Raw genomic sequence first — 14,924 nt, 5'->3', positions numbered from 1 at the left:
GGTGGTCTGATCTGGTCGTCCACAGGTAAAGAGATGCTGGAGTCTCTGTGAAAGGCTGACACGTTCATTTAAGCTTGTATTAAATACAAGCTTCAAACTTGCAAGATTGTTATGTACACAAAATAATGATTTCTTTCAGATGTTGAGCACACATTTGTTAAAATCCAATAAGATAAGCCATCCACCTTACAGGTGTGGGCAAATTAAGATGCTGATTGAACAGGACTCAGGCACAGGTGTTCCCTGCCAGCATGGGCAGGGAACCTCCCATGCTGGTGTTGGGATGCTGGTCACCAACATCCCATGCTGTTGACCAGCTTCATCAGCAACATCACCAGCAAGACAATGCTGGTAGGCCATCATAATTAATGGTACCTTGCTGGTGGACCAGCTTCATCATGCTGGTCCATCAGCTAAACCAGCACCAAACCAGCACTAAACCAGTGTAGACCAGCACGATCTTCATGCTGGTCTACGCTGTTTTTTTCAGCAGGACCACAAGGTCGATAAAGAGAACCTGATTAAACAAATATTATACTTAGTGATTTATTTTTTGGGGAAAATGATCCAGTGCACATATCTGTGAGTCTGTGGGAACACTCACCAATATAGACCTCCAGATGAAAACTGATCGACTGTGATCAGCTTTTATACCTAAGGTGGAAGTAATGTGACGTTTCAAATCCATATTTATTGTACGAGCGCTTCTTATAGAATGAACCGCCGAGCTGATGCATCATTATAGTGTCTGCAGCTCCGCCCGCGCGAGTCGAGGCAGGCGGACAAATGGAGCCCTCCTCTGTGCTGCTCCTCCCTCCGTCAGCAGCTTCATCTCCCGTCTGTGCGTCACATCCGCGTATCAGCGTCCGATTCTCGCGTCTCTTCCCTCGGACGAACCTGCCGCCCTCCCCGACGATCGGCTCCCGGAGGCCGGGGAGGAGGATGGAGCAGCGGGGTCAGTCCCCGAGTCAAGAACCGGCCAGAATGTTCCCATAAGCTCTGTGACGGTGTGTCTGCGGTGCTGCACAGTGAGTCCACTCATATATAATAGATATCATTTTTATTCCTGATCTCCGGCTCAGTCCAATAACATTCTGCTCCTGTGATGTCATGTTGCTGTATATCACACCTGTAACACCTCAGCCTGTCACCTGACCTGTGCTGTCAGGAGGTGGATGTGTTCTTCATCTGTACGCTGCTTTATGCTTCAACTCGACTGTATGTCAGAGTGGAACATTAGGTTCATCTTCAGTCTGTGGTTGAGTCCTGTGTGCAGACAGGTGCTGCTCATGAAAATGAGAATATGATGGAAAAGTTCATTTTTCACCCTGTAATTTAATTTATTTGATTTCGTGGTTACAGCTCATGAAAATCAAAAGTACTTTTCAGCATGTTCACATTTCTTATAATAAATCCCTCTTTAAAAACAAATGTAATATTCTGATATTTTTGGATTTTTTATGTTCATGAGCTGTAAATCGTCAGCATCGAAATTTAAACGAAAAAAAAGGAGGCTTTAAATATTTCACTGTGTGTGACGAATCTCCAAGATACGAAAGTTTCACGTTTTGTTCTGTGAATTAAAATGAACTTTTCTGTGATCTTCTATTTTTTTTGTTTGTTATTTCTGGTGATCTGCTCCTTTAAGCATGCTGACGTTGGGGGCACGATCTCACTGCACTGATTCTGTTTCACTTGTTTTAAAGGAATAGTTCGACATTTAGAGGTTCATATGTCTAAAACAGTTAAACTACTTCTGTAGTTTCACGACCTTCTCACTCAGGCTGACTCACAGATCTTGTGCACGTCCTCCAGAATGTGTAACATGATGTAACACCTGGGTGACCTGCAGGGGCAGAGAGCAGCTGGTACAGGGATGTGACGGGGTCAGAGGTCAGTGAGCATCATGAAACTGAGTATTTCTATACAGACTGAGTTCTCTGATGAGCCATATGGTGGGATCCTCCAGTCACACGCAGAGTATATATGCATACAAGCCTCATTACATTAGTTTGATGCATCTGAGGTGAATTCTGGATTCTTGTTATTTCCCAACATCAGCAGACTGATGTGGACCAATCAGACGCAGCGAGACGAGACAAAGACGTAAACAGACAGAGAGGGAGGCTGGAATGTGGAGAAAAGGCGTGTTAGTGTCTCGTATCTGCAGAGAGTTTCTGATTTTCTCTCTTTTTCCTCAGATACTCTGAGTCCATGTCAGAATCTGAACTCTGTTACTTACTGGAGGAATGAAGCTGAATCAGCACTTCTACTTTTACCAGACTCTCTTTGAACACATCTTCTTTCTTCTTCTTCTTTTATGTTGTTTTATACCTCCCGATTCTTCCTCTGATCTCCTCAGAATTTATGCTCAGTGATTTTTAGGATCTATAAATCCCCCGTGCTTCCTCATCCCTCAGATCTGGTTCTGCGTTTCCCTGCAGGGTACCAGGTCTCATCGTCCTGCATGGCCTCAGTAGCCGTGGGGTTCTGGGGTTCTGCCGCCTGCTGCTCGCAATCCAAACTCTCCAGAACCAGCAGTCTTAAAGTGAGAAGAGGCCGATCACCGCTGTGCATGTTGTCCAGCCGGAGATGTTCTGGTGTGCCAGGCCTCGGGGGCGGAGCAGTGTCCCCGGGGCCCCTGGTGGCAGAGGTGTCGGAGCCCGGTGTTGGTTTGGGGGCCAGCGAGAGCAGCAGGGAGCTGTTCGAGGCCTGTCGCAGCGGAGACCTGCAGCGAGTCTGTCAACAGCAGGGAGGAAGTCCACACCGCTACACTTTGCTGCAGGTGAGACACTGTTCAGGCTGTTTGTTCTCTGCTCACTGATTCGACAACATACATTTAAAAACACAAAAGTCCTGATGTGTGTTTTCACTGTTTCGCCCCATGATGGAGCGTGAGATCGACAGGCGGATCGGTGCAGCAGCCGCAGTAATGCGGTCGTTGTATCGGTCTGTCGTGGTGAAGAGAGAGCTGAGTCGAAAGGCGAAGCTCTCAATTTACCGGTCAATCTACGTTCCTACCCTCAGCTATGGTCATGAACTTTGGGTCGTGACCGAAAGAATAAGATCCCGGATACCAGCGGCTGAAATGAGTTTCCTCCGCAGGGTGGCAGGGCGCTCCCTTAGAGACAGGGTGAGGAGCTCTGTCACCCGGGAGGAGCTCGGAGTAGAGCCGCTGCTCCTCCACATCGAGAGGAGCCAGCTGAGGTGGCTCGGGCATCTGTTTCGGATGCCCCCGGGACGCCTTCCTCAGGAGGTGTTCCAGGCATGTCCCGTTGGGAGGAGACCCCGAGGAAGACCCAGGACACGCTGGAGTGACTGTGTCGCCCAGCTGGCCTGGGAACGCCTTGGGATCCTGGAGGAAGTGTCCGGGGAGAGGGAAGTCTGGGTGTCCCTGCTCAGGCAGCTGCCCCCGCGACCCGACCCCGGATAAGAGGAAGAAGATGGATGGATGGATGGATGGATGGATGGATGGATGGATGGATGGATGGATGGCCTCAATGATAGTGACTGAATGTCTAATCTGCTTCCTGCCTGTAAATCCTCGTTTGCTGCCGCAGCGCTCTGCTTTACAGTAAATGTTCTGAATAATTTATGGTGATGGAACAACAGGAGACACAAAGACGTCTGAGGGCTCAGATGGTGTGTGTGAGTAATGAACTCTGTCTTCTCTTCAGGTTTCGGTCGTAAAGACGTCGTGGACTTCCTTCTCCAGAACGGAGCCGACGTCCACGCCAGGGACGACGGAGGGCTGATCTCCCTCCACAACGCCTGCTCCTTTGGCCACGCTGACGTACAGAACCTCCACCTCCACCTCCACCTGCATAATCCGGTGTTTATTTTCCTCTGAGCATTATATCAATGCGTCCTGTTGTGTGTGTGTGTGTGTGCGTAGGTGGTGAGTTTGTTGCTGCAGCACGGGGCGGACGCAAACGCCCGAGACAACTGGAGCTACACTCCGCTTCACGAGGCCGCGATCAAGGGGAAGATTGACGTGTGTATAGGTACACACACTCACACCTGCACAAACACCTGCACACTGTCACAGAACTGATTGAGATACTCACTGTGTGTGTGTGTGTGTGTGTGTGTGTGTGTGTGTGTGTGTGTGTGTGTGTGTGTGTGTAGTGTTGCTGCAGCACGGTGCCGAGCCAACCATCAGAAACACAGACAGGCGAACCGCTCTGGATCTGACAGAACCGTCTGCAAAAGCGATGCTGACAGGTGAGAGCTCATGTGCAGTTTCCTCCATTTCTCTCTGACCTGATTTGTTTCGGGCCAATCACAACGTTTTCCTTTGGTTCCATTTTTTAACTTTTCTCTTCACAACGCCAAACACTCATTTCTGACTGTTCTGTGTTTCAGGTGAATACAGAAAAGATGAGCTTCTGGAAAGTGCAAGGTACAGTTTGTTTCCATCATGCTTTGGTTTCATCAGAGCCAGAAGACATCGGTCGATTGAATCGTTCGATCACCGAGAGGAAATAATCAGCAATGTTTTAATAATCAGTTAAACGCAATTATTGTGTGAAGTATTCTTGATTTGTTGTTTGAGTTTGGGCTAAAACCATCTGAGACCACTCATCAAAATACCTGTTTCTGCTTTTATTTCAATTATAAAACTGTATTTTTTCCTTCTTTAAATGATAAAATCAGCTAAAAGATTTGAGTTAAAAGTTGAATCTTATAAAAATGTCAATGAATTTCAGAATATTTAAAAATATTTTGGTCTGCGCTCCTCGTGCTTTAATGACAGCGTGCACTGGAGTCGCCACGGACTCCACAAGTTCGTCAAAGCGAGCTGCGATCACATGACTCAGAAACCTCTCACCTCCGCAGCTGACCAACGTTTTGTCACTTTAATCTTGTTGGTCAAACGGACGCTGATGTCCCGACAGGAGCGGAAACGAGGAGAAGCTGATGGCTCTGCTGACGCCGCTCAATGTCAACTGTCACGCCAGCGATGGACGAAAGGTGAGGAGTCACCTGTTGCTGTCTTTGTTGTATTTTTTGGGGCCGTTTGGAAGAACAAATCCAGTCCGCAGGTCTTGGGCCAGTGTCAGCACCTGCAGTTCACAATGAATAAGTCAGTTCTGGTGTCATTAACCATTAATGTTGGGTTTCTGTTAGGGGGAGCGGTTCTGGTTGCCATGGTAACAGTTTGAGTGTCCTGTTTGTGGATCATCAGCTGGTTCGTCCTTTTTGTTTCAGTCGACACCGTTACACCTGGCAGCCGGCTACAACCGCGTCAAGACTGTCCAGCTGTTACTGCAGCACGGTGCTGACGTGCACGCCAAGGACAAGGGGTACGACGGTGTGTGTGTGTGTGTGTGTGTGTGTGTGTGTGTGTGTGTGTGTGTGTATGTTGCTTGTATAGCAGTAAAAAGTCTCCCTCTGAAGGACATTTGTGCTCAAAGCTAACTGAAGCTCACGTCATATTAATAGAATTCAAAGACTATTGAGACAGAGAGACAGAGAGAGAGAGAGACAGAGAGAGAGACAGAGAGAGAGAGACAGAGACAGAGAGAGAGAGAGACAGAGAGAGACAGAGAGAGAGAGACAGAGAGAGAGAGAGAGACAGAGAGAGAGAGAGAGAGACAGAGACAGAGAGAGAGAGAGAGAGAGAGACAGAGAGAGAGAGAGAGAGACAGAGACAGAGAGAGAGAGAGAGAGAGAGACAGAGAGAGAGAGAGAGAGAGAGAGAGAGAGAGACAGAGAGAGAGACAGAGAGAGAGAGAGAGAGAGAGAGAGAGACAGAGACAGAGAGAGAGAGAGAGAGAGAGACAGAGAGAGAGAGAGAGAGACAGAGAGAGACAGAGAGAGACAGAGAGACAGAGAGAGAGAGAGAGAGAGAGAGAGAGACAGAGAGAGAGAGAGAGAGAGAGAGAGACAGAGAGAGAGAGAGATTTAATCAACTGATCTGAAGCCTGAAGAGTCAAACACACACAGACAAAGTGTTCTCTGATGAGCTGCTGATTGAAGAGACAGGAAGTGGACACAAACACACACCACTGATTCAGGCCGTGCGTCCACTCACATCAGTTGATTAAAATGCCGTCTCTCTTCTCTGTTCATCTCTCTCTCTCTCCTCCACGCCTCTCTTTATCTCTTTTTCGTTCTTTCTTTTTTTTTTTTTACACAAGTGGTGTCGGCATGAAAACAACCAACATAAACCTAACCAGATTGGCCTGAAGGGGCCAAACGTGAGAAGTTTAGTGTCAAACATTTTTAAAAACATACTATTATGATGAAATAACAGTTGTGACATCTGTGTGTTGTGCTGCAGAGATCTTTACTGAAGTTAGCATGCTAACCAGCTAGCTCTATCCAGTCCCAGTCCAAAGCTCCCATGCTAGACACCAACACTCCCCCAGTGCCTTTTGCTCGCTAGCTGTACAACTAAGTGAGCTAATCGGCTAATGCTAGCTGCAGCTCAGCGTTTGCCTTCTTTTTAGTTTGGAGTGTGAATTTGACCTGGTTCCTTGTCTTGTCTTCCAGCACGTAGACGTAGCCGCTCTGCTCATCAAGTACAACGCCTGCGTTAATGCCACTGACAAGTGGGCGTTCACGCCGCTGCACGAGGCCGCTCAGAAGGGCCGGACACAGCTGTGTGCCCTCCTATTGGTTCACGGTGCAGACCCCACCCCCCGGAACCAGGAGGGGCAGTCGCCACTTCACCTGGTCACGGTCCGTCTCATGCTGATTTAAAGTGACAGTCCACTACATAACTGATAGTCCTGACTCTGGATGAATTCTGCTAACTCTGTCCTCCATTCTTTTCTGTTTTTCTTCCTTCATCCTTCCTGCTCTTGTCCATCTCATTTTGCTCTCTCTCCCTCATCTTGTAGCCTCTGCTCTCTTTTTCATCTTTTTCTTCCTCCTCTTACCCTCTTTCTCCCTCCCCACTTTTTTTCTCCTCCTCTTCCTGCAGGCTGATGACGTTCAGGCTTTGTTAACAGCAGCCATGCCTCCCTCTTCTCTCCTCGGCTGTTATAGACCTCAGGTCATCAGTGTGGCGACCTCCACTGCTCCACCTGTTGCCGTGGTCCCAACACTTGTCTCCTCCTCATCATCCTCCTCCTCCTCTTGCTCCTTCTCCTCAGATCTTGATGCCACGACAGACGCTACAACAGACAGCAATGCTACGGCTGCTTCAAATGCTTCAAACTCGTCATCTTCGCCGCTGCCATCGTCTTCAAGTACCTCCAAGTTTCCTGAGATGACAGTGCTGCTGTCGGTGGTCGATGACTCACCAGGTGCTGAGAAGAAAGACAAAGGTGAGACAGCTGGAAATGATTAGAACATGAGTCCTCGAAGCAGAACCGTTATAGTTTGTTCTTTCACAGAAGATCCAGATGACTGTTCCCTAAATTATTCATATGTGTGAAGTTTCAGGGGTGGAGCTCAGTATCTATCAGTTCTTGAAGAACCTTGGTCTGGAGCATCTTCTGGAGACCTTCGACAGAGAACAGGTGAGATCACCAGGCCACTCCGGCTGCAACATGCTGTGTTTGTGTTTGTCTTGTAATAATGGGTGAAGCAACAGGGTTATTAAAGGTAAAGTTCACCTCAACATGACCTGTCATCATATCCTCTCTCCCATTCTGATGGAAAGTCCAGAATCCAGAAGCCCAGACATCCCAAACTGATTTAAAAAGACGTTATTTCGACATTTTTTGAGCTGAATTCTTCACTTTAGCTGCTGAGCTAAAAGCATTAGCGTACTCTCTGTCTGAAGAGGCTGCACAAGCTTCTAATTTGGGTGAATTGTTTCTTTATAGCTTCGTGCTCAGAACAACAACTCAAAGAATGAAGAGACACATTGAAAGAAAACCAATTAACTGTTTATTTAATATAATAAAATCTTGGATTTTCTTTCTGAAATACAAAGGAGCAGATAAAAGAATAATGCAGTATGCAGTTTGCAAAATATGAGGTCCTTTTATACATTTGGGAACAGCTGCAAATAAATATGATGCTGCAGAAGTGCTCGCTAAATACGACACAACTCACAGCTGCTGCCCAGGCTGTATTGTGACCACTTGGGGGCAGCAGAGTTAATAGTAGACACAACATTCTACAGCCAACACAATGTGTGTGTGTGTGTGCGTGTGTGTGTGTGTGTGTGTGTGTGTGTGTGTGTGTGTGTGTGTGTGTGTGTGTGTGTACAGATCACTCTGGATGTGCTGGTGGAGATGGGTCACCGCGAGCTGAAGGAGATCGGTATCAACGCCTACGGACACAGACACAAGATCATCAGAGGAGTGGAGAGGCTCATCAGTGGGCCGCATGGTGAGCACACACACACACATACACACACATACACACACACACACACTCAAGAAACATTTGTAAAGTGAATATGTTCTTGATCTGTGTGTGTGTGTGTGCGTGTGCGTGTGTGTGTGAGGTCTGAACCCCTATTTGACGTTGAATACAACCAACAGTGGAACCATTTTGATCGACCTCGCAGTCGAAGACAAGGAGTTCCAGTCAGTGGAGGAGGAGGTTCAGGCTCATCTCGACTCTTTCTACAGCTGTTAATAATAGTTGTTATTATTATTATTTTGGTGAGGCCATCTGCAAAATTACAGTGGCAGGATCAGTACTGCAGTGCTGATAAAGATGATTAAGACGATGATATCAACTGCTTTATGATTTAGAAAGGGTATTTTTATTATTAATAAAGGTTTTACCAAAGTAAATGTCAGAGTAGGAGTGGTCCTCAGATTTAATCAATGAAAACATTGTTTGTGTTGATCAGATGCAGAGTACGATCAGAGAGCACCGAGACGGCGGTCATGCCGGAGGAATCTTCAACAGATACACACTTGTCAAGGTAGCGTTGTTATGGATCACACTGCTTTAACATGCAAGACCAGTCCTTCATTGCCTTTGATGGGTTGCCTGAGTTGTTTGTGTTGTTTGGGACATACTAAGTTCAAAGTGTGAGTCAAGCATTGTGGATGTATCATGCGTAGCTCTGGTTGTGTCTCTGGGCTGGGCAGAGTAGATGTGCCAGGCTGCAGCCAAGCAGCAGTTTTTTTTTTAAATGATTAGTTAACATTTTTATTTTTTGTGTAATTTTCTGGACATCCTGGGTGCTTGCACCAAATTTCATGGCAATCGATCCAATAGTTGTTGAGATACTTTCCAGAGTGGTCCACCCGCCACCCGACACTGCCGTACTTCCAGTCTTGCTGCTAGTTTGCTAATAAAAATAATCCAACTGACTGGAAGAAAACCATTCAGTTATAAATGAAGTGCTGTGTTCCTGCTCTCCGGTCCTTCAGCCTGACCTCTTGTGTTTCAGATCCAGAAGGTCTGCAACAAGAAGCTGTGGGAGAGGTTTACCCACCGCAGGAGGGAAGTTTCAGAGGAAAACCACCACCACTCCAATGAACGCATGCTCTTTCATGGTCTGTAGTATTATGAGAAGTAGCAGGAGTAGTGAGTGTAGTAATAGTATTGAGTGTATGTGTTTGTCCAGTTAACAGCTGCATATCGACATTAAATGAAGCCGCAGCAATAATAGAAGTTTTTAGTAGTAACAGTTGAAAACACAGTAGCTTTAATGGCGGTGTTAGTGACAGTGTTTGTATTCATCATACTGTAACGTTCCCTCAGGCTCTCCCTTCGTCAGTGCCATCATCCATAAAGGTTTCGATGAGCGTCACGCCTACATCGGCGGGATGTTTGGCGCTGGGATCTACTTTGCAGAGAACTCGTCCAAGAGTAATCAGTACGTTTACGGGATTGGAGGAGGGACGGGCTGCTCGCTGCACAACGACCGCTGCTGCTGCATCTGTCACAGGTACTCAGTCGTTTAGATATGACGGCTTATGTCTGACTGTGGCTTTATTTCCACCAGAATCTCTACAAACCAAGAAACACACACCATTATTTTTCACTAGACGTCTTGTTGCATTAGAAGGAGTTAGTCTATCATTCATGAATGCAGTTATTTTTTGGGCTAAAAAATGGCCAGTTCAGGAGTCACTGGAATTCAAAGCAGTGATCCGTGTTCTGCCCGACCCACTACAGCAGGTCAGAACCAGTAGAACCAGATAGGCTTGTAGGATAGGAAGATACAAATGAGTAGACAGAGAGGTGCCAATAAATGTATTATTAATTATAATTAATTTAATGTATTCATTCTTCTTTAAACTTAAAAGGAGCTTTGGTAATGTCTGTCTTTCTTTCTGTTCTGATACAATGGTTGTTGAGCTGTAGTTTTGCAGGTAAACACACCTACTTGCTTGTAGTGCTTCATGCAACATTAATAGGGAGTCTGTGTTTATATTATTGGCAAACCCTACCTTCAATCCTTCAGTCATTTGTGTATGCACTCATGTTGCGTCATGGCCACTTATTGGGTTGAGATAAGCCTGAAGTTTTACAAGTATAACTTCGCCTACCAAACTCTCAACATGCACTAACTGGAGTGCAGGGCAGTAGCAGTCAGACTCTGGCTGAAACACGTGGAAGTGACAGCTAAAGTACAAAACTTCTGTTTCACAGGGCTGGTAGGATGCTGTGGCTCTGTCTCTGGTTTTACTTCTTACTTAGGCTGAAATGCAGGGCAGGAGCAGTCATATACAACTGTCTGTGTATCACAGGGCCAGTGGCATGCTGGGATTGACGAGAGGAACATTTAAATTGTGATCAAATTATTACAGCTTGACAAGAATCCAACAAATACAGGATATTCAGTGCTGAACTGAAATTCTTACAGTTTCTACAGAGCACTTTCAACTTGAACTGATAGCAGCAATAGCAAGTGGCCCAAAGTGGCAGTTAATAACCTAAAAGATTTTTGTTAATCAGATGGTTATAATTTGATTGATAAATCAATTCTCATCACACTGCAGTTGTTTGCAAGTACAAATCGATCCAGTCTTCTCCTGTAATAGACGACTGGGGTTAAATCTAAAGACTTTGCCGAGGATTCAAGATGTGAATCTCAGATTTCAGCACTGTCCAAATTATGCTGAAATGAATATTGCAAAGATTGCCAACAGTACACTTCCTCACACGGGGCTCCATGTGTAGAGCTTCATTCAGATGGATAGATCACCGTAACAACAGTGAACCAACACATCGTGGCCCAACATGCTAGTCCACCACCCGGCCTGTCTGCTCGACTAACGAGCCCAGAGACGCTTCTTTTCTGAGTTGGAACTCAGACTTCATATATATGTGTGGATGTAAATTTGCCACCATATAATTTATATGATTTACTTACTTTCTTTTGATCCCTTAAGCACTTTAATATCAGAAACTTTAAGACTTTTACTTAAGTATTATTCATATAGGTGACATCAATTTCTACCAAAGTTATATTTTAGCTCCACATCTTTACTTTTGCTTAACAGTCAGGCAAAGTAAAGACAAAACTTCATAAAGTTTTGTTTCTTGTTCCTCGCAGGCACCTGTTGTTCTGCAGGGTGACTCTGGGGAAGTCCTTCCTGCAGTTCAGTGCCATGAAGATGGCTCACTCTCCGCCGGGGCACCACTCTGTTACCAGCAGACCCAGCATGAACGGCCTGGCTCTGGCAGAGTACGTCATTTACAGAGGAGAGCAGGTCAGCAATGCCTATAATACAGTTTTTATTTATAGCTTTTGCCAGCAGCAGCCTTGGCTCTCCCTCCCTCACCTCTGAAGCTCTGCAGGAACCACAGTAAAAATGTTGTAAATGAGGTATTTCTGTTTAAAGAGCACCTTATTGTATGATTGGTGACAATGTGATTGATGAGAGTTTTGAATAGCAAGACGAAATATTTTTGTGTTTTGATTCCAACCACACATATACTGTAAATGTATGGAGACTTTGGGTATAATTTATGATGATTGGCAGTGTGAGGCATCGACCTTTGGCTCTTCATTGCTGTGAGGTCAGCATCAGGTTTCCTTTGAAGGGCAGAGACAGAACAGCAGAGAGTCACTGAATAAATGGAGAGCACAGCTTGTGCTCAGACGACTGGACGTGTAATGTCTTCTGCCAAAACCAACAGCCACTCAGAAGTGGCACTTCACCATCCAGCATGAATAGATGTCCACTCAAGCAATCAGCGGTGCTATTAGTGTCTGAAATTACATGTGGTGGTCGGCTTCGGGTGATAGCAGCAGGAGCAAAAAGATGAAGAGGAGCTGGGAGCACAAAACATTTTCTGTCTCAGGACCTTGTGTATTATTTCTGCAAGTTTAAAGATATTATATGTGATGTATGACTAGCTGTAATTTACATCATCCTAAATGGTTCCAACAATGTTCAAACCACAGAAATCCAAAAGGTAACTGTGCATTTCATTTGGTCGCCTGTCATATGTGCATTTCCTTTTACAGTGAAAGCCAGAAAATGCTGTGCTGAATGTGTAAAATATCACCTTTGACAGCAAATATTGTGTTATTCAATGATATCTAATATTGATCCAAGCCTAGATGTCATTAGTCCCCTTTTGTAGCCTTCACTTAGTTTTTAAAATGCATTGTTGATATTATTTTATTGATAAAAGAATGAAGAAATGAGTTCATGTTACTACGCGTCAGTAAACGCCTCTCTGCCACCCACAGGCGTATCCAGAGTACCTGATCACTTACCAGATCATGAAGCCTGACGAGTCTGCAGAAGGATGAGGAGGAAACATGAAGTGCAGACGAAGAGGGCTCATCTTCTCCTGTCAGTCGAGCCTTTGCATTATTTACTGCATGCACAAAAAAACTTTATTTATACAATGTATAAAACATGTAGGTTTTTATCAGACGCCTGATTTTGTTTTGTATTTTTGCTGTTTTTTCTGCCATTTATTTTATTCTTTGTTGACCGTGACGTGACTGTTGATCAGCAGTTTTTGGACAAGTTTTATCACATCGGTGTCACCAGAGCTTCAGACGTTCCCCTTCGTGCCTTTGAAGCCACTAAACATAAAATGGTTCTCAGGTTGTCCTTGAACAGAAATGGCAACCACAGTGGGCATGTCATCTGTGCAGCACCCTCCATCGATGACATATCCTTGATTTTACCGACTCAAGAAGTAGAGCTAATGTGAGGGGGGAAAAGGAATCGGAGGATCTTAAACACTTTAAGTGTTACCATAATGCTCTTTTTTCAAATTCGTTGTGCATGATTTTAAAGTCATTTACAAACTCCAGGAATGCAGAGGTGACATTAAAATGATTCAAAATGCAAGAAAAAGACAGTTTGAAACAAAGGCAGTTATCTCAAACTGGTCAGCAGAACACATCCATCGAAGTGACTCGTCCCTTCTGAGCAGCATTTCCCAAAAAAACCCAAAACATCTCTATATGTTGCCTGGCGACATCCTAACGAGTGAAGTGTGTTCTCAATGTTCTCAATGTTCTCAGTTCTCGTGTTCATGTGTAGAGACCCTGGTGAAGTTTCATGTTGTATCGAGGCTTCTTGGTGTTTTAAGAATAGCGATATTGATGCTAGTGTGCCCCAAACACTCCCATTGAAAATGAGTTTGAGCTGAAAACAAAAATACGGTAAATCTTAAAAGTGCCTCTTTCCTAATAACTATGCTTTTACACGAAGGTTTGATACATTCACAATAAAAGCCTAGGTTGCATTTTGGCGAGAGTTTCACTTTAAGTAGCTTTAGTTTACTTTTTATCTGGGAATGTTATTCGGTTAACCACAGTAACACTCTGCCCACCGGGACTCTGTCCTCACTCCTCCTCATACGCAATATTAAATAAATTGTAGACACATTCCATGCTGGTCACCAGCATCCCAGCACGAAAACAATACTGGTCCTGCTGGTCACCACCTATGCTGGTCTTTTCTCCAGCAGGGTCTCCATCAGACTGATGAAGTCTGCAGACAAACAGTTTACTGTCATCAGACACGTGTGTGTGTGTGTGTGTGTGTGTGTGTGTGTGTGTGTGTGTGTGTGTGTGTGTGTGTGTGTGTGGTTACTTCCTGTTTATTTCTCCCTGTCATGCTGCAGTAAAGTGGACTGAGATTAAAGATATAAAACTCTACTCACACAAACTGTGTTGTCTGTCTCTCTCCACTCAGCGATTTAGTCGTCTTTCCTAATCAGTGTGCGACATTTGTGCAGCTTGAACATCCTGAGAGGATAAACTCTGTTTCAGTTCCGGCTCTCTGTGCGTTTCTATCCAGCAGCTCGTCTGTTGGGAACTGTGTGGAGGCTGAGCTCAAGTGATTTCAGAGAGTGAATGAAAAGAAGCTCCAACACAATCCCAGCCTTCTTCTCCTCCTGCAGATGAAAGTGGAGTGAGTGTCACTGACAGCTCTTGAAGCTGGTTGTGTTTGTTGTCTGACCTTTGACCTCACTGCCACGCGGCTGCAGCCGCTTCCATGGAGTGAAACAAAAGCTTCAAACAGCAACGCAGCGTTGTGACTCTTACTGCTGTTGTACTCCATTCAGAGAGATGATGTGTGTCAGCCGAGGTAGATTCTCACAGTGTCTTTGTTTTAGCACCGTGATTATTACCACAGGAGACACTCTGATGGATGCAACCGAGCCACAAACACAACCAGAGATTGACAGAGGTGTCAACAGTCCATATATCTTGTCCTCCAGGAGAAGTTCAGATGCTGATTACTTCCTTCAGTTACTGATCCAGCTTGTTTCCTCCAGTACAGTAACAGAGTTCAGGCTCTGACATGGACTCAGAGTATCAGAGTAAAAAGTCTCCCTCTGAAGGACATTTGTGCTCAAAGCTAACTGAAGCTCACGTCATATTAATAGAATTCAAAGACTATTAAAGTTAAAGGTAGAATCAGTAGGATTTTGTCCCAGCTGTTCCTGAACGCACCACAAAGACAGTTGATTGTTGAGTCTCATTCCCAGGACGTCAAATAGACACATGTTGGGTTGGTAAAGCGTCCCGAGCAGCAACAAAGAGAGAAAATCAGAAACTCTCTGCAGATACG

At 45.2% G+C, this 14,924-nt stretch overlaps 1 pseudogene; it reads left to right on the top strand.

The window, feature by feature from the left end:
• Positions 1–828: 828 nt before the first annotated feature.
• Positions 829–12,764, top strand: LOC119010238 (annotated as a pseudogene).
• The last annotated feature ends 2,160 nt before the right edge of the window (positions 12,765–14,924 follow it).

This window comes from Acanthopagrus latus, chromosome 20 (assembly GCF_904848185.1).
Source record: "Acanthopagrus latus isolate v.2019 chromosome 20, fAcaLat1.1, whole genome shotgun sequence".
NCBI classification, from domain to species: Eukaryota; Metazoa; Chordata; class Actinopteri; order Spariformes; family Sparidae; genus Acanthopagrus; species Acanthopagrus latus.
This window is presented reverse-complemented; position numbering and strand designations above follow the sequence as displayed.